Raw genomic sequence first — 22,364 nt, forward strand, 5'->3', positions numbered from 1 at the left:
TAAACACATTTGGTTTATATATTCAGAAGATAATACCATTTGAGTCATTTCCAATTTTGGCCATTATGAATAATGCTCACATAATCATATATGAAGTTTTAATGAATATTTGTTTTCAAAGCACTTGTATATATATACCCATGTATTGAATTGATGGTGCTTATTAAAACTCAGTTGAGTCTTTTGAAGAATCCTGATTGCTTTCCAAAGTGGCTTCCACATTTTACTTTCCCAAAGGACAAAGCATGAGGACTCTAATTTAGATAGACAGAGATAGATAGATAGATAGATAGATAGATAGATAGATAGATTTAATAGCACCCATTAGTATCAGTCATTTTATTATAGATATCCCAGTGAGAAGTGGTCTTTTGTGGCTTTGATTTGCATTTTTCCTAAAAAGTAATGATGTTGAATATCTTTTCATGTGTTTTGCATCCATTAGCATTTTCCTCTTTGAAACAGTGTCTATTCACAGCATTTTTCCACTTTTAACTGAATTGTCTTTTTGCTATTGAATTATAAGTTTTTTGGTGTGGTGTAGTTATAGTTTTTAAAATAGGTAGGAGGAAAGGAGAAAGACACTCTTAGGAGGGAGAGTGTCATGACGAAATAAACAGCAGGTTTGTTGTTTGATTCAAGAGGAGTGTCCGGGTCAAAGAAACCTGTACCAAATTTTATTGAGGATGAGTACTCCGTGGTTCTGGCCAAGACTAGGTAAGTGCTGGATTGATTTGTTTTCTGGCAGCTGGTAATTCAGGATGAAGATTTTTAAGATGTGTTTTCAAAGATTTGTTCTGAGTGGTCATTCATTTTAATAAAGCATTTTTTTCAAGAAAAGAAAGCAACATGTACCCTGATATGAAAGGAAAACATAGAGGTTCTTTGTTATCAAATGTAATGACTTCTTTTTACATTAATTTTCCTTTGACTCTCAACCAATGTTTGACATTGTTGCCCAATTATTTTTCACTAAGGCTTCCTCTTCTATGGCTTTTGAAACAATGCCATGGCCAACAGGTTCATGCATCTCTTCTGCTTGTACTTTTTAATATTCTCAGAACCTGCTCTTTCTGCTCCTATCTTAATATTAAAAGCATAAATGTCACATTAGTTTATTCATAAGAAGTCTGCAGACACTAGCATTTACTGGTGCCTGCTATATGCAATTTGCGGGGAGCTGGAAACTTAGCAATAAACAACAAAAACCTTGCTCATGTGGGTCATGTGTTGTTAATTTAAGAAAAAGAAGCAATATTAAGTTCAAACAATACTATTATCAACACTGTTGTAAAGTATTAATCTAAGATACACATTCATTACACTTACTACTCAAAAATCCTGATGAGCTACTATTATTATCCTTACAGATAAAGAGAACTAAGGCATAAAGGATCAAAAGGCTAACTCAGGGTATGAAGTGAGATACAGCTTCACACTCCATATTCTTAACTATTTATCTTTATTACAGTTCAGTAAAGTGAATATTTCATATCTTGATATATATACAGCCATGAACAATGATACATCTTTGTGTGTATGTGTTTGCGGCTATAAATATAAGTGAAATAATGTTCAATTGTGGTACTTTTTTCTGTCTTTGTACCAAGTTTTGACTAAGGCCTCAAGATTTAAGGACATACATCTGAAGAATAACACTCCATTCTAAAGAAAGATGCTGGGTAGATTCTCACATAACTTACTAAGAAGTAGCCAGTAGTCAAGCTGGAATCTTCATTATTAATCCCAACCATTTAACTCCAGCTTGTATATACATGTTTGTGGGAGGAGGCAAGGGAAGAAGGAAGGGAGGGATAGAGGGAGGGAGGGAGAGAGGAGGAAGAGGAGGAAGAGGAAGGAGGATGAGGAAAGAGGAGGAGGAGGAGAGGAGGAGAAGAGGAGAAGGAAGAGGAGAGAAGGAGGAGGAGAAGAGGAGGGGAGGAGGAGGAGAGGAGGAGAGGAGGGGAGGAGGAGAGGAGGAGGAGAGAAGGAGGAGGAAGAGAAGGAGAGGAGGAGGAAGAGAAGAAGGAGAGGAGGAGGAGGAAGAAGAAAAGAAAAAGGAAGAAAGGAATGAAGGAAGAAAGGAAGGAAGGAAGGAAGGAAGGAAGGAAGGAAGGAAGGAAGGAAGGAAGGAAGGAAGGAAGGAAAGGAAAGGAAATTCTTTCAAGGGAGGAGAGTGTCAGAAAGTGTCATCTTAATTGCAGGGTGGAAGGTTACATGTTAAATCAATTTTAGGCTCACCTATAACTACTAAAGCAGGGAGAGTTCCTGAAAGAACCTTGTATTATTATTTGGTGTTTAGAAGAATGTAGAATTGTACACTTGACTCTTATCTGAAGAATCCTGGAGCAGAATGCAAGTTGAAAGAACTCAAGAGTTGTGGGACAAACAGGGATGGAAGGTTACAATGTTCCCATGGGACAGACCGTTGTTTGTTGTTATTGTTTGTTTGTTTTTATTTCTATGTGTATCTAGCAGTATAGCACAAAATGGGAATCCCAGAAGACATCTATGTGGTTAAAAGCTGAAAAGGAAATCTGTCAGTTCATACATTGTTCCTATAAGGGAGCAGTACAGGGCAAAGATGCTTACTAAGGTGATAAGGAATGGAGAAGGGCTTTCTGAACAACTATGAAAGCCTGATCTAAAACGACAGTATTTGGGGGTGCTTACCTCACAAAGTACCTTGGTAGTTAATTATACCACCTCTACCACCTCTGGTCAGTTGAGTTTTTCACTGTTGTGGCTTAGATATGAAGTACCACACACCGAGAAGGCTCATGTATTCAACACAACAATAGCAAGAGCCTGAGAGAAGAGGGGGTATGGGGGGGTACACAGGCATACATGCAGGCAAAGCATCCATAGACATCCATAGGCATAAAATAAAAAAAATTTCAAACAGAAGAATTCAGAGTGAGGGGAGAAATCAGGTTTATTCTTTTTTCTTTTTTTTTCCAGAAAATTCTGCCATGAGAAATAAGTCAAGATCCCATTCTAAGGGTAATGTCCCATGAACTTATTACCTTCCACCAGGCCTCACCTCTTAAAGGTTCTACCACCTTTTAATATCACCAAGGAATTAAGGAATTCCAGGCAGAGTTAACACAAATAGAGAAGCCATAAAAACAGTGGTTCTCAACCTGTGAATCACGACCCATTTAGGAGTTCAAAGACACTTCCACATAGTTCACATATCAGATATCTTGCATATCAGATATTTATATTTAGATTACCGTTCATAACAGTAGCAAAATTACAGTTATAAAATAGCAATGAAAGATTTTTATGGTTGGGGGTCACCAGAACATGAGGAACTGTATTAAAGGAACACAGCATTAGAAAGGAGATGTTTCTAATGGTTTCTACATAGTTGAAAACCATGACCTTAAGATTTTCTTTCAACCTGATCTCTTTTTATCGTATATGTTCTGCCTTGGGTAGCATCATTTTCTACAGTTTCATTTCCCCTGATAACTCTAATCTTGGCTCTGCATACTAGATTGTGTCCCGATCCTCAGACGTATATTTAGTGACTACTATCCTCACTTCAATGATCACAACCAGCCACTTAAAATTCAATTATTCCAAGCTTGAGCTTCATCTTTATTCCAACTTTATTTTTGTCCCCAATATTTCCTAGCCCAGTCATCAGCATTATCAACTACCCAATAGCATAAGCTAGAAATTGTTCTCACGCCTACGTAGTCTCTAGATCTTGTTGTTCTTACATCTGCGTGAAGTCTGAATTCATTTGTAATGTCACTAATTAACTCAGACTGAAATCTCTCATCTAGACTAAATCAGACTTCAAAGTCTTACCTTGTTCCCATAACTCTTAGAACTGAGACTTTTCCTGGCTTGGAATGGCCCCTGCCTATCTTGCACATCTTCTACTAGTCCTTGTTCTTGACCATTTGGCTTCCAGCCAAACTAAATGATTTGCATTTCCTCCAAAACATGAAATTCTCTCAGTGTCATCTGCCAGTATTAATTCTTCTCTAGACTAACTCTGACTCTGCCTTGAATTCAGAGGTGACCTCCTATGGAAAGCCTTCCCTGAATTCCTCCAAGGTGGTTGTCAATGCTCAGGTCTCCTATTAGCCCACTGTACCCTTTATTTCAAACTCTTTTTCCAGATGGCTACTTTATTGTGGTGGTGGGAATAGTGCTGCTGCTGCTGCTGCTGCTGCTGCTGCTGCTGTTGATGCTGTGGGAAGAACTCAAGGCCTTGTGTATGCCAGGCAATCACTGTACCTTTGAGTTATATGCCCAGTATCTCAGCTTTCTATTTGAATTGTATGTCACTACTAAAATTTCTGTTTAGACTTCCTGTGTTTTGTATGCCAAAGAACTCACTGATAATTGTCTCAAGGGACTAGTTCTCAACTAGGAATAATACTGACACCATTCCCATGGGTCAATTCGTGTTTTCTAGAAACATTTATGGTTGTCACATTCATGGGAAAATTGCTACTGGTATCTCAGATACAGACCAGGGCTAATGCTTTATATAACCAACCATAGCAAAGAAATTTCCAACCCAAAACATCCACAGCACTAAAGCTAAGAAACCCTATCTGGTGGTAAGCAGAACACCAACTCCTATATACTTTTGAGCTTTGCTTTTCTTATTTTGAGTAATATAGCTGCCTGTGAAATTTAGTCCTGTCTTCTGGAGTCTAAGATAATGAAGAACAGGAAAAGGGAGTCATAAAGATAGCTTTGTGGGCTGGGGTTTCATTTGGTTTTGCTGGATGAGCAAAATTGAGCACTTGAATGTATGTAAAAACCCATATTTGGGGAAACACTCACAGAGACATGGATCGTTTAAAAATAGCCCAAAATGACTTTAATTAAATTCATGGAAAACTTTAGAGCCACTGTTCTTGGCTCAAACTAAGAACACTAGAGCAAGTTCTACACAAGTACATAAGGAAACTATAAGCTAAGCCAGATATAAGGAACTTTACATGTGTCATCTTTTAATACTCAAAGTGGCTCTAGAGAATGAGCATTGTAAAATTATGACTCACAGAAGTTTGGCACACATTAATGGTAAATGATGAAATAGGAGCTTAAGTTCAGTGTCTATTACACCAAACTAGGATGACTTAATTTTAAAGTACAGCAAATTGAAGTTCTCAAAGCAAAAGGTGTCTTAATACTTTCAATGCTTTTCAAACTTAGACAAGAAGAAACAGGGGTGGGGCAAAGTGCCTGGTTAACGTATGTGAATACCTGGGTTTAATCCCCAGCATAGAAAACAAAGAAACAACAACAAAAAGCACGTTGGCATGCTCTCTGAGTTCCTTCAATCTTTCGGGGGGTTTTCTGATTTTGTTTTTGGTTTTTTTTTCTCACAATTTAATATGACTCATCTCTGTTTGATCTATTTCCACTTGAGGACCTGCCATACCAATAAGATCATATATGGATTGGGAATCAAAAGATGTGAGCTTATTCAATTAAATCATGTGATCATAAAAATAAGACCGTGACAATTAGCTTATTATTCTTCGGTTTCTCATCTGCAAAATAATATGGCTTGATCATGGAAACCAAAGTGTGTAATAGGTGTGATTTATTCTAACAATAAAACTTTTAAATATATAGTTTCAAGGTCACTTTTAGTCCCAGACCTACTACTTAACATAAAAGTCCCTAGAAACCTGAATGTGGTGGCACATACTGGTAATTCCAGAACTCAGGAAGTAAAGGCAAGAGGATCAGAAGTTTAAGTTCAGCTGCATGGTGAGTTTGAGGTCAGCCTGGAATGCAAGAGACTCTGTCCCAGGGGTGGGGGCAGTAAAAATAAGTTTCTTGTACTATATCATCATCTCTTTCCTTTCAAAACTTTTACCACCATCTCTTTTTCCCTTAGAGTGCTCCTTAATTCTCCCCCCTCTGCATTCTGTATAGTAGGACACTATCAGTACTTCAGAACAAAATCACAGGGGTCCTTTTTATGAAATCTGTTACATCACTAACAAACTCCTCAAAACGAGTGACTCATTACATGAGCCAGAATCAGAAAAACATGGACTATACAACATTTCTGCTGTTAGTTGAGAGTGCACTGAATACTGCTTTCTGATGGCTTATCGAGTGTCATAGGAAAGGTGTCCATTTGTAATAGAGTGTGAATGTCTTACAGTGCTTCAGTTAATTTTCGTTTCACCCAGTGAAAAGAATTCTTCCTGCTGATAATGAAGCATGTTATGATGGTCGGCTACCACAACCTACTCTGTTTCTGTCTACTTCAGTGTTACAAGCTTTGTCTTCATGGATCAAGGTCACATTCTCTACTTGCTGTATTGTTTCCTTTCCATTTTTGATAAAGTGAGCTCAAAAAGAAAATCTCAACCAATATCATGTCCTCCCCTGTGCCCCAATGTGTGTATGTGTGCATGTGCATGCGTGCATTTCATCTATACTATGTGTGTGTGTGTGTTTCAAGCACTCTAACGCTGAAGTATTATATCTACAGCCCTAAAAATCACATTAGTTTAATCTCACGTTTTTTTCATCCTAAGCTGTTGACAATGTTGAAGCTATTCTAACTGTATAGCCAAAGATATGTGAGAATGGAGCTTGACAAAAAGTACATTTCAATTAGATGTACAAGTGGCTACTGGGAAGCTGCAGCCAATTTGTTGAACTGCGGCACACATTTATAGCAAAAACAAACAAACAAGAAGGGTATTTAGAGTCCAGCCTATCCAAATCTTTCCTATTTGAAGCTCAATTAATTCATACTCACCTCACCTTAGCATGTTCTGAAAAGGTGAAACATGATTTCCAAAACAATGCTTGAGAGATAGCTCAGTAGATAAGGACACTTGCTGCAAAGCTTGACAATTATAATTCAACCCCCAAACCTTCATTATGAAAGGAAAGAACCAAATCCCACAAGTAGTCCTCTGACCTCCACACAGGCAGTGTCATATGCATGCACACACACAATAATGTGTGTGTGTGCGTGTGTGTGCACATGTGGATGTGTGTGTCTATGTGTATGATTTCCAATAAAAAGGTATTTGGCTAGCAGAGTTAAAGTGAAAATTGGTCTTTCTATTTTCAAAGTACACAGTTGAGGTTCATCTATACTCTATGTCCTTTGATCAGTCCATAATAAAATGTTCACAATGACGTCTCTTTTCTTAGGTATTTAAAAATATCAGACTTACAAGCAAAATATTTTTGCAGTCAAATTGGGGGCTTGAAAGACAATATAATAATATTTAATAGGACAAAGAAGAAGGATGGTGTCACATTTCATCTTTCTGTTGCTATTTCTAACTGTCCCAGCTAGGGAAGTGGTAGGAAGCAGCTGTTTGTGTTGCTCTATAGTAGTGAGGCAGAAAGTCAGATAAGAGCGTACGTTCCCCCAAGAAACACTGCACTCGCACCAAAGCTGCTAGCACAGAATGCTCACCACTCTGTGTATGTCTCTGTATGTACCAAATCCCTCTCTCTATGGTCTATTTTACCAGCCTTATTTATAAGCTTAATGACAAAAGGATTGCTTATTTGGGGTCATCATAACACTGGGCAGCAAAAATGAATCCAAGGGACAAGATGTTCCACACATACCTAATAGTACCATTTCTTTTGAGAGACACAGTAATCAAATAGCAGGGATTTTTTGCTCTTTGGATTCTGAGGGAAAACAAAATGACCTTGGCATCTACCAAATAAGCTCCAGTTCCAAAGATTGAAGTTATTACCCACAATAAGATTAGATTCTTCCCTGTGGGAACACATTTGTGTTCAGCAGTCAATTTGGGATTAACCTTTTCAGGGCTGCTGGGGAATTAATTGGTTCTTAACTTCTCTCTCTGGGCTGCCTTAGGCTCTAGAGGTTTCCATGTGTTCCAAAGGAGATTGGTGCAGGGCAGCCAGCTGTGCAACGATGGCTTATTTACCCATGCTTCTGGCATAAATTGCTCTGAGTGTGAGAGCTGTAGAACACAGTCCCTCCCAAAGAGCACACAAACCCAGCCCAATGCAGCAGGACTCAATATGGGTGGGGTCCACCTAATACAGCAAATGTGTCAGTCTATGAAAGGAAGGGAACTGTGAAAACACCCCAATTATGTTTTTCTTTTTAAATTCTGTTTCTTTTTTCTTCAATTGTTCTTACCCCCCCCCCCCCACACACACACATACACACACATTACTGTGGATAGGGACAATTAATAAAGACTACCAAAGACCAATAATTAAAGATGGTACTTCCTCAGGAATTGTGCAATTCAAAATTAGTATACAGCTTAAATATGTGCAATTTCAAAAGGATATTCACTAAAATGTAAGACAATGGCTATTTCATGGAATAAACACTTTATTTTTCCCTTTGTGACTTACTAAATTTTCTGTCATGGTCATGTGTTATTTCTGTTTTTTTTTTTTAATTCCTTTTAGAAAAGTGATGTTTCTACATGGTTACTTTTATTATCCAAACAGTCTATCTCTGAGCACTGTTGAAAAACTGAGAAAGTACAGGGAAAGGCCCAAATGAGGCTATTTCTCCACCCAGCATTATCGTTGTTTAAAAATCATCACAATGGATGGAGACAAAAAACAACTTTTATCAACAGTGCCTCAACTGGAAAATTATCCACTACAAATCATCCAGATGAAGAAAGTTTGTGAAAAGACCATTTAGGGGGAGTGATCAGGGTTAGGGGAAGAAATAAGGAATAGTGGACTTTTTAGGGGAAAACATTACCACTGCTTCAGCCAAGAAACCAAGGAAACAGAAGGATGTAAATGCCAGAGTGCTGTGAGCGTGAGTACTATGGATGAGTAGTTGCCCTGAGGATGCTCTTGTACAGAAACACAACTACTGCCATGGGATAATGAAAGACAAATCCTCTGACCTCTCTCTTCTCCCAGCATCTGACCTGACCTCCTACTATTTCTATTACTTTACCAAAAATCAGCAATAAGTCATTAGGCAAAGGAACCAAGAATATACATTAGATATGGGGTGTGATAGTTTTGTTAACAGGATAATCTAGAAACACCTGAGAAAGGAGCCTCAATAAGGGGTTGTCTATATGAGGTTGTATTGCCAGTGTGTACATACGGGATTGCTGTGATTACTATTGGTAACGGACATGTGAAGAGCCAGGCCACTCAATGATGAGAGGCATCATTTCCTAGGCAGAGGATACTGGACTGTGTAAGTAAAGGCTAAGCACAAGTGAAGTATGCATCCATTTCTTCTCTCTCATATCGATTATGGATACCATTAGCTTTATTGTGTTCCTGCCCTAACCTCCCCTCAGTAATGGACTGCAATCTGGAAGTTTTAACTAAAATACATCCTTTATTTTTGTCAGGATATTATATCTCAGAAGTAGAAAGAGAGTAAGACAAGGGTAAACTTCATAGGAACTAGAGTGGAAATAAGAAGAGTAGATATGGATGGGGCTATGGGACAGAAAATATCTAGCTCAATCTGTTCCTGTTCCACTTAGAAACACTCACTATGGTATGGTGACTCCTAAAATAATGTATATATTTAACACACACACACTAGAACAGTTTGTAGATAAGTGTACACCTGTGAAACCCGCACCACAATCTATGTCATACACACTTCCAGAAGCTTCTAAAGGGGAGAACACATGTAAGTTATTGAATGATGCTATCCCCCAAAAGAGCATGGCATTCCATGCCCATCTGTCTTGCCTAGCCTACACATTGTTTCTATCCGTCCACTCATCTGTATCCTATAAAATATGCTTTAAAATAAACAAGAAAACTAAGTATTTCATGAGTTCTGTGGGCATAATTAACTAAACTTAAGGAGGAGTTTGGCGAAATGTTTATCTTTCTTTCTTTTTCTTTCTTTTTTTTTTTTTTTTAAGTGCTTTAGAATCAAACCCAGGGCTTCAGTCATGCTAGGCAAGCAATTTGCCACTAAGCTATACACTCAGGCCAGAGAAGGATTTTGGTAATCCTGGTTTATAACTACTTGGTCCAAAGCACAAAGAAAATAACCTTGGGGTTTGAAATTAACATCTAAAATCAGGATAGCCCTAAGGACTGAGCTTCCGGGCTATGGGATCAGATGTTATCTTCAGGTAGCTAACTGTCAGGCTGAAATTGAATTAGAGGGCAACAAACTGATATTTGCTGTTTCATCATTGCCTTTTGAGCAAAGAATAATCCCACCATAACACACACACACAAACACACACACACACACACAGGAAATTCTGGTGTTAGATTCATAATTATTTGATTAAGTATAGGAGACACCAAGTTTGAATGTGTTTGTTTTTTGTTTGTTTGTTTTTACATTTGGTATCAAAGAGATGGAATTTTTTCTAGAATGGTCGTAGCTCACAGAAATATATATTTCGGGAAGGGGGAAAAAAAAAGAAATGATATGGGATTAGAAACCTTTGATGCTTGGTTACACATAATGAGAAACCGCAGTTGCTCTGTGTTCAGTTGTAGAAAGTAAACATCACCAGTGGAATTCATAGATAGTGGCAGACCCAACTATTGCGGAACTAGCTCTTGGATATGTAATGAAATGAAAAAAAAATAATAAGTATGATAAACAAATAATTGTTTTGTTATCACTACCTGAACAGAATGTTTCATCAGGCTTTGAGGCAGTGTGTAAGAGTTCAAACCCTGAGCCTCAATGCCATTCAACAGAGAAAAATATGCTGTGGTGACTGAAAGTACCTCTAAGACATTTGGTCACACAAAAAAATTAACACAAATGGATGAAAGTGCTAAGAGTAGAGGACATAGTGTGAAAGCATTGCCTCATCTTGTGATTGCCATTAGCCCCCTGAGAAGGCTCCACTGAAATGGACTCTAATAGCAACTGATATGAGAACAAGACCTTTGGTTTTAAGTGAGACAGTAGAAGAGCAAGTTTGGGCTGATGCAGGATGCCTCGCTCACTGTGGAACAATCACAGATGGTTGTATGCAATACAAACATACCCCTTCTTCCTAAGGGACACCCAGCCTTGTGGACTGAGAGAAAACAATTACAAAGTCTATTTGCCCTGGGGAAAAAATGACTGCCTGCTGTCATCTACAAGTGCCACAAGAACATTCTGAAAAAAGTGGCTATATGCAAGCACATGGGACTTGGCTTTTAAGAGGATCAGCATATTCACCCACTGAATATGCTATCAAGTATGACAAACGCTGTTGTTAAGGAAGCCACTTTAGCATGCATCCCTCATATGATATTACTGCTACAATGCAGAAAGTCCAAGAAACCCTTATCTAATTTGTTGTCTCACCTTCCCCACCCCCACCCTCACCTCCCACCCCCAACCCCAGTATTAGGAATGCTAATAAAAAAATTGGACTGTGTTGGAAATGAAGTTCAACAGTTGAGGGCTTGCCTCCATGTATAAAACCCTGGATTCGATCCCCAGCACTGCATAAAGCAAATAAAAAGCACCCAGTTTATTAACAAGAAAATGGGAGAAAAAAAGCCTAGAGTCTTAGGTCACTTCTCAAGAAAGTAGAAATTTTAAAGTGATTGAGAAATAAAATAAAGAAAGCATTGATACAGAAGAATTTGGAAAAGAAAAGACGGTCACTGAACTCATCCTTAGCAGGATGGGAATCTTTAAAGCTTTATGAAGTAATCAGATGAGTAACATGGAAGCTGAAAGCAGTAAAAATAACATTTTAATACAGTATAATGGAAAGTTTCGCAGACCAACAGGAGCCCATGCTGGTTGCCTAACATTAAAAATCTTGGAATATGTTTACTGGGTTTACTTCAGTTTAGAGACATTTAAAACGTCCAAGGGCAAAGATCAAAAAGATAAATATGATCTAAAATTTCTTAGGGCCTAGTAGTGAAGATGAAGATTGGTAAAAGGAACAGGGTCATTTGGTTATGCCCTCTGCTGGTAACATAAAGCCTTTTGTGAAAGATTGTAAAATGTTGGAAGTAGAGAAATTAGTTCCTAACAATTAGGAAGACAAACACATAAAGGTTGATAGGGGTATGAAGGTGACCTGTTTAAACAAGCTTTATGTAAAGACTCCTAGTTCATTTACCTAATTGTTTTATGGGAATGGGTATTATGTCTGGCTGGGAAACACTTTACTCCCTTATTTGATATTGTAAACTATAAGCCTACCCATAATTACCAAAACTTTCTTTTTACCACTGTTACTACTACTACTACTACTACTACTACTACTACTACTACTACTACTACTACTTATTCACTTTACATTCCACTCACTGCCACATTCCTGGTCACTCCCTCCCACAATAATTCCCCATCCCTCCTTCTCCTTTGAAAGGGCAGGGCCCCCCTGGGTATTCCCCAGCACTTCAAGTCTCTGCAGGTCTAAGCACATCCTCTCCTAATGAGGCCAGACAAGGCAGACCAGCTAGAAAAACACATCCCACATACAGACAACTCAAATGCAGTATTTCTAATAGAAATTATGTTAACAGTAAATCTCTAAGTAATCTTGCATAAATTAAATATTGTGCCTCTGACTGATGCTCTCCTATTTCCTCCTCTCCTTAGTCCATGAAAACCAGTTAGACTCTGCTTTTATAACTATTTTAGATTCGTTATAAGTGATCTCATGCAGTGTTCATAATTCTGTCTAGATTATATACTGAGCATAATATCTTCTAAATTCATCCATGTAAATGACAGGATTCTTCTTCTATTGTAAGTCTAAATATTGACAATTTCGTTTGTTTACTTTCCTCAATGCCGTGAATAATGTTTCAATGAACATGACAATACAAATATGTCTTCCAGATGCTGATTTTGTATTTTTTATACATATACCCTAAAAGTCAATTTTGGTAGTATCTGGTACTTAGGTTTTTGAAGGTTTTGAGGATGCTTTGTGTTGATTTCTACAATGGCTATACTAATTTATACTCTCCCCAACAGCATGAGAGTTTCCTGTTCTCCGGAGCCTTTCCAGCACCTCTTACCTTTAGTTGGTTTTATGCATTTGCTTATTTATTTGGCAGTAAGGCAGAGGGGAGCATGGATGGGAGAGGACAATTTCTGAAGCTCACTTCTCTTCCTCTATCATGTGGGGCTCAGATCTGCATGCTTGACAGCAGATGTCTTTACCCACTGACCCATCTCATGTACTCTTTGTAATATTAACCATTCTTATTGTGTAAGCGAATATCTCACTGTGGGTTTGTTTTGTTTTGTGGTGGTTTGGTGTGTGTGTGTGTGTGTGTGTGTGTGTGTGTGTGTGTGTGTGTATGCATGTAAGTACACGTGCACATGCCTGCATGTACACATACATTTTTGAGACAAGATGCAGCCCAGGCTGGTCTTGACCATTCTAAATAGCCAAGAATGACTTTGAACTCCTAATTCTCCTGATTCTGCCTCCAGAATGCTGAAAAGATAAACAAGTGCTGCGACTACCATGCCTAGCTTTCTCTATTGCTTTGATTTACAGTTCCTTAAAAATTAATGGTTGAGCACTTTCCCATGTGCCTATTGGCTGTGTATGTGATTTATATGGAGAAATGTGTATTTCATTCTTCTTTCCAATTTTAATCAGCTAATTGTATGAGGTTTTTTTTTTTCACAGCTTAAATATCAACCCTTTGTGAGATAGATGGTTTGAACTTATTTTTCCTGTTCCATAGGCTGCCATTTCTCTCTGTTGACTGTTTCTTTGTTATAGATACTTTTAGTTTGATGTAAGCCCACTTGTCTATGTTTGGTTTTGTTGTTTGCAATTTAGTGTTATAACCAGGAAAAAAGCATTGCCAGGAAATCAATGTCAAAAAGCACTACCCTGTGTTTTCTATGAGGATATTTTTAGTTTCAGGTCTTCTGTTCAGATGTTCCATCTACTTTCAGTTAATTGTTTTGTTTTTCATGTACGGTATAGGAAAACAGTACAACTATATCCTTCTTGGTTAAACGTGTTTTATTAAAAGTTGGACAATTTTGTATATGCATATGATATACTTTGATCATGTGTTCCCATTCCTCCCCTTAAGTCCCCCAAGACCCACCTTTCACCCCTTCCTTCCCTCCTGATTTCATGTCTTCTTTTTAAAAATGTCTAATATGTGCTACCCATAGAATCATGGGTGTAGAGGCCATGCATTGGAGAATGGATGACCTATCAGGTGCCACGCCCGTAAAGAAAGCCCATAGTCCATTCACTAAAATCCATCAAGTGTCAGTAGCTTCTCAGATAAGGATTAGGCGCAAGAACCCTTCCCCAGCTCCATGCTGAGATGTTGTCTGACTTGATCTTAACCAAACTATGTACAGGCAAGCACAGCTTCTATGAGTTTATGAATTCATGTCCCACGTACATTGTTTTATTCTGCTCTTCCTGAAATTTGAGCTCTTTCAGTCTTTCTCTGCTCCTTCCATGAATTACCTGAGAGATGGAGAGGAGGCGTGATACAGATGTTCCATTTCTGGCTGAGCACTACGTTCTAATACTCTGTTTCTTGACCACTTGTGAGTTTCTGTATTAACCATCTGTGCACTACACCAAAACTCCTCTCTGATGATGTCTTAGAGTGGCATTAATCTATGGGTATGTAGATACAAAATGAGAGATCAATTTGATACATTAGAAAATAACAGTAGACTATTATAGTAAGCCCAGTTGTCTATGTTTGATTTTGAATAGTAGTTCACCACAGGCCCTGGTAAGGTGCCCACCTATGGGTTATTGACCAGATATGCATTATCTCCTTGATATGAGCCTTAATTTCAACTGTAATGTGGTTCTTTACCCCTCATAACTACAGTACTAATTGGCATATTGTGGTACAGCAATCACAGGGTATTACACAGGGTTCACAGTTGGGTAAGAAGGCTGACGGCTTTCCTGTGCTAGTAGATTGCATAACACCATTTGGCACTATGAAAGCCAGCCAGGAAGGTGGAAGCTTCCCAGTCAGTATCAGCTTGATCTCTCCATGTCCTGTGACCCAAATGTAGTGTGTTTTCAACAACAGGGTCTCACCATCAAATGTGTGGTGAGCAACTATGATCAATGGCAATAGTCCATATTTGGGGGCAGTCTTTAAGACATTCCTTTCCAACATCTTGAAGGGGGTATCCCATATCCAGTACTAGGCATTTTATTTGGCAAACTATAGTTTCCCTATGTAAGATAACTCCAATTAAACTCCATTACATGAATATATATGTGTGCATGTGAAGCTTACAAAATAGTAGATTTTCTTAACATGTGGTTATGCTATTTTTCTGATGCTATTTATTGAAGAAATGTGTTATACCACTTTGTAGCTCAAAATTCATCTCTAATGCTAGGGATACAGCTCATAATAAAAAAAGAATCTTGCCTAGGAAGAATGAATGAAACCCTAGGTTCCATCTCCAGGACCACAGAATAATGGCCATTGTTGTTCTCTGTGCAAGGGGAAAACTCTTATTTCTAGTATAGAAAATGCACAAAATTTATAAGCTAGCACATCAACAGAATATGGTATAGAGGAAATGGTTCAGTAAGTAAAAGTGCTTGATACACACACATGAATGCCTGAGTTTGAAATCCTAGTACCCAAATAAAATGCCAGGCATGACAGGAGACGGAAGCATTGCTGGGGTTTGCTGGTCAGCAGCCTAGCTCCAGGTTCATGGAGAGACCCTGTTTCAAAGGAATAAGGCAGAGACTGATAGAACATAGCATCCAACATCCTCCTCTTGCACACACACACATGCACACACATGCACATATATGTGCATTCATCATGCACACAAACTAATGATAATAGAGGCCGGCCAGCTACATGGCCTACCCACTGAGTGCCACTACATCTCTCCACCACAGGTTAAAGCATGTGGTGGAGAGATGGAAGAGAAAGAGATAGAATGGTTTAAGCACTATGAAGAAAGATGGAACTGGAGACTTAAGGGTGATGAGCCTAATCACCCTACTGTCAACAGCCTGCACTGCCACCTGAGGCTATGGTAAAGTTCTGGCCTATGATGCCACTAAGGGTCATGTCCGACTGAGTCTGTGGCTTGGGCATCCCTGGTGTGTTGGCATGAGAGAGCTGGCTTTACCCCATATCTGCTGTGTACAGTGATGTGGGAGTGGGAGAGATGTCTCTCCTGGCTGCAGGATAGCAGATCTGGCTCTGCCCCTCACTGGCTGGAGCACTTGAGTGAGCTAGCAGGGGGCAGTGTGGCTGAGCTTGCCATGGTAAAGAGGGTTCAAGAGAGCTGATGGAACTGCAGGAGTATGTGAAAAGGCAGGTCCAGCAGATCCGAAGCTGCAGGATCTCCATGACACAGGGCAACTACAGGGTAGCTGAGCAGAATCTCAGTGAGGATCGAGTATTAATACACCTTGACACACTATAGCTTCCATGGGGAGATTTTTGTTGTTGTTTTTGTTGTTTTCTTTGGGGAGGAGGTTACAAGGGCATAAGGCAGATACAAAGGGAGATGAGTGGAATTAGGGTACAGGTGAAATTCAACAAGAATCATTAAAAATTAAGATAATAATGATAATAATAACAATGTATTGATTTAATTGCATTTCTATCTGGACCCTAAAGTAACCATGATAGGACCATTCATCAAGAAAGTTAAGAAAGATAGAGTGAGAAGAAAAAAACAGTATGGTAACATAAAATATAAATCATTATTAAAGTTTCTAAATACTGAGAAGTTAGTAACTTCCTTATATCTCTGTCTTTTAGATACAGATAATCAGCTCTCCTCTGCACAAAATCCTTTTGGGAAATACTCCTGGGGTTAGCTATGAGATGAATTATTGTTGAACCTCCCGAAGATCTATATTCCCATCTGCCCAAGTCCGTTAGACCCACCATAGATAGCATCAATTGAAGAAGAGCCAAAGCCTGACCAGAGAAGAGAGTTTGTACCCTCAAAAAAAGCCATAAGATGTCCTTAGGCCATGGGAAGTATGTACAAAAGAGTGATCAAGGGTGTTGCCAAAGCAGGATAATAATGACTAGTAAGGGTAAATTCACTGACACACGTGAACTCAACCTCTACTCAGTGATGGCCTGCAATTACTGACGTCAATGTATCTGAACTTCTCTAGTGTCCTATGAAGTGAGTCCAGAGGTACAGGGAAGTGGATGTAATAGAATGGATGTATGTATAAACCACTTAGCTACCACCCTAACAATATTTCTTGGGAACACACAAAGGATACATTCACTAAAGCATTGTAAAAGAGCATCAATTCCTGACTTCTTTGATGCAGGTTTTGGGGAAACTAGTCTGAAAGTCATTTGGTAGAGTAAAAAGGGGGTGATCCCTGGAAGGCAGGGCATTATAGCCTAGATCAAGTAAGAAAGATATCGTACTAACAAAGGCCATAGACATCAACATAATCCCTGTCTGCAGCAGGACCACAAATAATCAATAAAAATTATATGTTGGAATGAAAAAATAGGGTAATAGAGTTAAGCAGAAATGGTACCCATGTCAGTATGAAACAGGACAGCTCAGTGTGAAATAACAAAATCCGTACAGGGAAGGGAGGAGTTTATGGCGATGATTGGTCGATAATGGGCTACTGGAACTGAAGCAGCGCTAAAATAGGTATCTATAACGAAGAAGAGTTCCATACGGGGACTCACTGGCAAGGCTGAGGGACAAAGATCCCCTCAAAGAGGGGATTTACTTTAACTTAATGTGTACTACTAGAGTCCAAAGACAATATGGAATGCACTTATGTACAGTAAAAGGAATTTCCAGATGAAATAAGTAAGGAGTGTATCCATCCATAACACGTGCCCTAACACCAGAATGTCAGATCTCAGGTGAAGTTAGGACCATGCCCATGCTGGAAGATAACTTAAGAATGTAAAGTCAGAGATGTGCAATATGAGGAAGGCATTCACACAGAGATTAGACCCAACATAAAATGCCAGAGTCCAAGTGGAATTAGAAGGGTTAGCAGACTCATACCAGATATTGGATTATCGGCAAGATTAAGGGTGTACCCATGAAATAAAAGAATAACCTAGAGCAAGGTGTCAGAGCCTAACTGGAGCAGAGAAGGCACAAGTTGATGGTAGAAAACTTGGCAATAATAGAGTGTCAAAGTCTGAGGAGAATGAGAAGAGTGCTAGCAAGGGGCAGGACCTGCTGGTATGGCGTGTGATGATCCCAGGTGTATGACAATGGCTTTCATTCATCCGAAGTCAGAATGTTTATACCCTAGCCCCGGGGTATAAGAAGAAGGGCTTCAGAGAAAGACTATCTAGAATAAAACCCTCAAAAGTGTTAAAAAAAAAAAAAAACCAACCCACATAAGAAGAGCAGCCTGACATTTGTGGGGTCTGAACAAGGAAATGGTTAGTAGGGCATCTATGCATGGTGATAGCCTGGCATGAAGTCTCAGAAGCCATGCGTAGTTACAAGGATAGCCACATAGTGGAGGTAGGGAAGAGATAAGAAGGAAGCAGAAGCAGAGACTGAATTTGACTGAATGGGAAACTCCACAATATATAGCCTAGAATGGGAGTGTCATCAAGAACATCCAAGTGCATGAATGGCCTCATATTATATGTTAAAACAAAGACAGGTTGGAAAGGTATGTCTGTAGCCGAAGGGGTGATAGACAATATGCTGATTAATTACATACAAGAAGCCTAATGAGATTATTAATGTTAGCTGAATCCAAGATTCTCAAGGACAGAGAAGGGAGTTAGCTACCAATATGATAAGGGGAAAAATAGAGTCATGTGAATATGATAAGGGGAAAAATAGAGTCATGTGAATATGATAAGGGGAAAAATAGAGTCATGTGGTACTAGATTAGAGTCACATGGATGAATCAATAAAAATTTATGTTTTCATCATAAAAGACAGAAATAATTGTGTTTATTGTAAAGATACACATTTATATAGAAATAAACCACATTCTCGTGCATATATCTAGTCCTAGCTCTGTCTGCTGTGAAGACCTTGAAAAAAATAGCTTCCTGGTAACAAAATCACAATTATTACCTAGACTTTGATTGCTAAATATCATTCTCTGCCAAAAGAAAAGAGAGATCCTTGGACAAATGCCTAGTTACAAGAAAACAATCACCGTGTGCTACATACAAGTTGAGTATTGTTAGTGCTTTGAAAATTATTTTGTTAGAATTTTTATTTGTTCTTTGAAATTTTCATACCTGTACGAAATATATCTTGGTCATATCCACCCCTTCCCCTCCCCCCCAGACCCTCATCACTGCTCCCTCCCAACTTAATGTCCTCTCTCATAATGTTTTCCTTGTTTTTTTTTAATTTTTAAACAGTTTTGTACGTGAATACTGCAGTTATATAATTTCTACCCTTTCCCCTCTCCCCTCTAAATCTTTCCCTTAAATCCCCAGGTTCTTGGGCCTACAGAGTCCTTTGCTGTTACTCATATGCACATGCATTTAGAACTGACCCTCTAGAATTAGATAACCTATTATAGTGCTCTTCCTTGGCGAAAACATTTTTCCCCTCTCTTATCAGTCATTGATGGACTGAAGTTTTTATTTAGGGATGGGGACTTGTGAAATTTTCCCTCTCCGCACTGACACATTGGCCTATACAGCCATTTTTTAAGTCTTGCTGAAAGTAGTCATATTTTTGAGAGTCCGTGGGTGTAGCTTCCCTGATGTAATTCCCAATTAAATAATTAATTTATTAATTAATAATTAAACATATTATTACTGTTTATTTTGAGATTATAATATAGTTCCCTCATGGCATGTCAAACTGTATTTTTTATATTGATTTATTAGCTGATAGACAATTAGGCTGTTTCCAGTTCTTACCTATTCTGGACGCATTCTTCTCCAATAACCGTGACTTCACTGGCACTGAGTAGTGGTTTTCAGTACCAGGCATGGTTTCCCTATTGTTGAGTAGGTCTTAAGTCTAATTAGAGAGCCCAGTGGTTACCACCAAGGTAAGCATGCTACTAAATACACTTTTGTGGTTCTTTGCTGTCATATCTGGGTAGGACTGTTGGTACCTACCTCCTTTGTAAGATTGCATGGTGCCTTCCAGAACCATGAAAGCTAGCCCTAAGGGAAGGGACATTTAGGTAAGTTCTAGCTCAGGATTCTCCATGTCCTGTTTCTAAAGTATCTGGTATCTTCAGCAATAGGGGCTTAACTTCCTATTGGTTGCTCTGAGGAGCCACCAAGGGGCTGCATGGTCTAAGAGTCTCTTGGATAGCCATGACCAACAACTCAAAAGAGGGCTTCTCATATCTGGTTGTGAGATTTACTTTGTTAAATGATATTTAATTTTGGAGGGAGAAATGTCAGCCCAAATGAGAAAAGTTCATTAAGTTATGTATGTATACATTATGTATAGTATAGGGGTTGTAAGGTAAACAATTAATAGTATGATTCCTTCTGCTTTTTCAAATATCCCATTGTTATTATACCTTCCTCCCTCCTTCTGTTTTAGTTTTTTCTATTGCTGTGATAAAACTTTGACCAAAATGAACTTGGGGTGGGTGGGAGGGGTTAGTTCATCATACAACTTACAGTTCATCACTGAGGGAAGTGGGGGAAGGAATGGAAGGCAGGAAACTGGTGTCAGGAACTGGAGCAAAGGCCATGGAGGAGTGCTGGCTTGTTGCTCAGCTTGCCTTCTAGGACAATCCAGGACACTTTGCCAGGGATGGCACTATCCACAGTGGCCAAGACCCTCCCATGCCAATTACCAACCAATAAAATGCCCCATAAGAAATGGTACAATATTTTAAATTAAAATTTTGTCCAACTATACAAAGAAAAGAAAAGAAAAATGTTCTATATATGCATCCACAGGGTAGTCTGATGGAAGCAATTTCTTAATTGATGTTCCCTCTTCCCAGGTGACTCTAGCTTCTGTCAAGTTGGCAAATATTAACTAGCACACACATTAACGTGTACAACTTTCTTGTGTCAGCTAAAAAGAATAATTAAGTTAAACATTACAATTATATTTAAAAATAAAGTATCAGGAAAAGAAAACATATCTGGGCCAGAAATTGGATGCATTGATGGAGTTGTTGCAGGCCAGATGGTACATCACACCAACAAGGTGAGTCAGAAAATAAACATCAATTTGATATGTGTGGAATGTAAAACGGCTGGTTGCTGTCTCAGCCTCTGAATATCCCACAACATTTTCTTGTGGCTCACCCTAGTAAGAAAGGAGAAAGTGCTGAGAATTTATCTCAGATGGTAGACTGCTTGCATAGTATGCATAAGACACTGGGTTCAATTCCCAGCATTGTATTAAACAGTTTGGTGGCACACGCCTCTGTACTGGCTGGTTTTGTGTGTCAACTTGACACAGGCTGGAGTTATCACAGAGAAAGGAGCTTCATTTGGGGAAGTGCCTCCATGAGATCCAGCTGTGGGGCATTTTCTCAATTAGTGATCAAGTGGGGAGGGCCCCTTGTGGGTGGTTCCACCTTTGGGCTGGTGCTCTTGGGTTCTATAAGAGAGCAGTCTGAGCAAGCCAGGGAAAGCAAGCCAGCAAGAAACATCCCTCCATGGCCTCTGAATCAGCTCCTGCTTCCTGACCTGCTTGAGTTCCAGTCCTGACTTCCTTTAGTGATGGACAGCAATGTGGAAGTGTAAGCTGAATAAACCCTTTCCTCCCCAACTTGCTTCTTGGTCATGATGTTTGTGCAGGAATAGAAACCCTGACTAAGACAACCTCTAATCCCAGGGATTTGGAGGTAGAGATAAAAGGATTTGAAATTAAAGTCCATATTTAGCTACAGAGCAAGTTTTAGGCAAGTCTGAACTATGTGAAACTCTATTTCAGAGAGAGGGTATTGATGGGTTTCCTGGGCCTTCCTTTGTGTCTATCTGTAGTCTGATCTTACACCTGTCCTTCCACCCTGATGCCTTTTGTACTGGTATCTCTTCTAAGTTCTTAGACCCTTAGACTTGGACTGAACTATACTCCTAGATTTCCTTACTATTCAGATTACAGATGAACAGTCATAATGTGTATCTTAGGGTTTTACTCCTGTGAACAGACACCATTACCAAGGCAACTCTTATAAGGATAACATTTAATTGGGACTGGCTTACAGGTTCAGAGATTCAGTCCATTATCATCAAGGTAGGAACATTGCAGTATTCAGGCAGACATGGTACAGGAGGAGCTGAGAGTTCTACATCTTCATCTGAAGGCTGCTAGCAGAATCCAGACTTCCAGGAAGCTAGGATTAGGGTCTTAAAGCCCAACCCACAATAACACACCTACTCCAACAGGGCCACGTCTTCTAATAGTGCTACTCCCTGGGCTGAGCATATACAAACCATCACAATGTGACTTTCTAGTTTCCATAAGTGTGTGTGCCAATTCCTCTAATATATCC

This window comes from Apodemus sylvaticus, chromosome X (genome assembly GCF_947179515.1).
Source record: "Apodemus sylvaticus chromosome X, mApoSyl1.1, whole genome shotgun sequence".
Taxonomy (NCBI): domain Eukaryota; kingdom Metazoa; phylum Chordata; class Mammalia; order Rodentia; family Muridae; genus Apodemus; species Apodemus sylvaticus.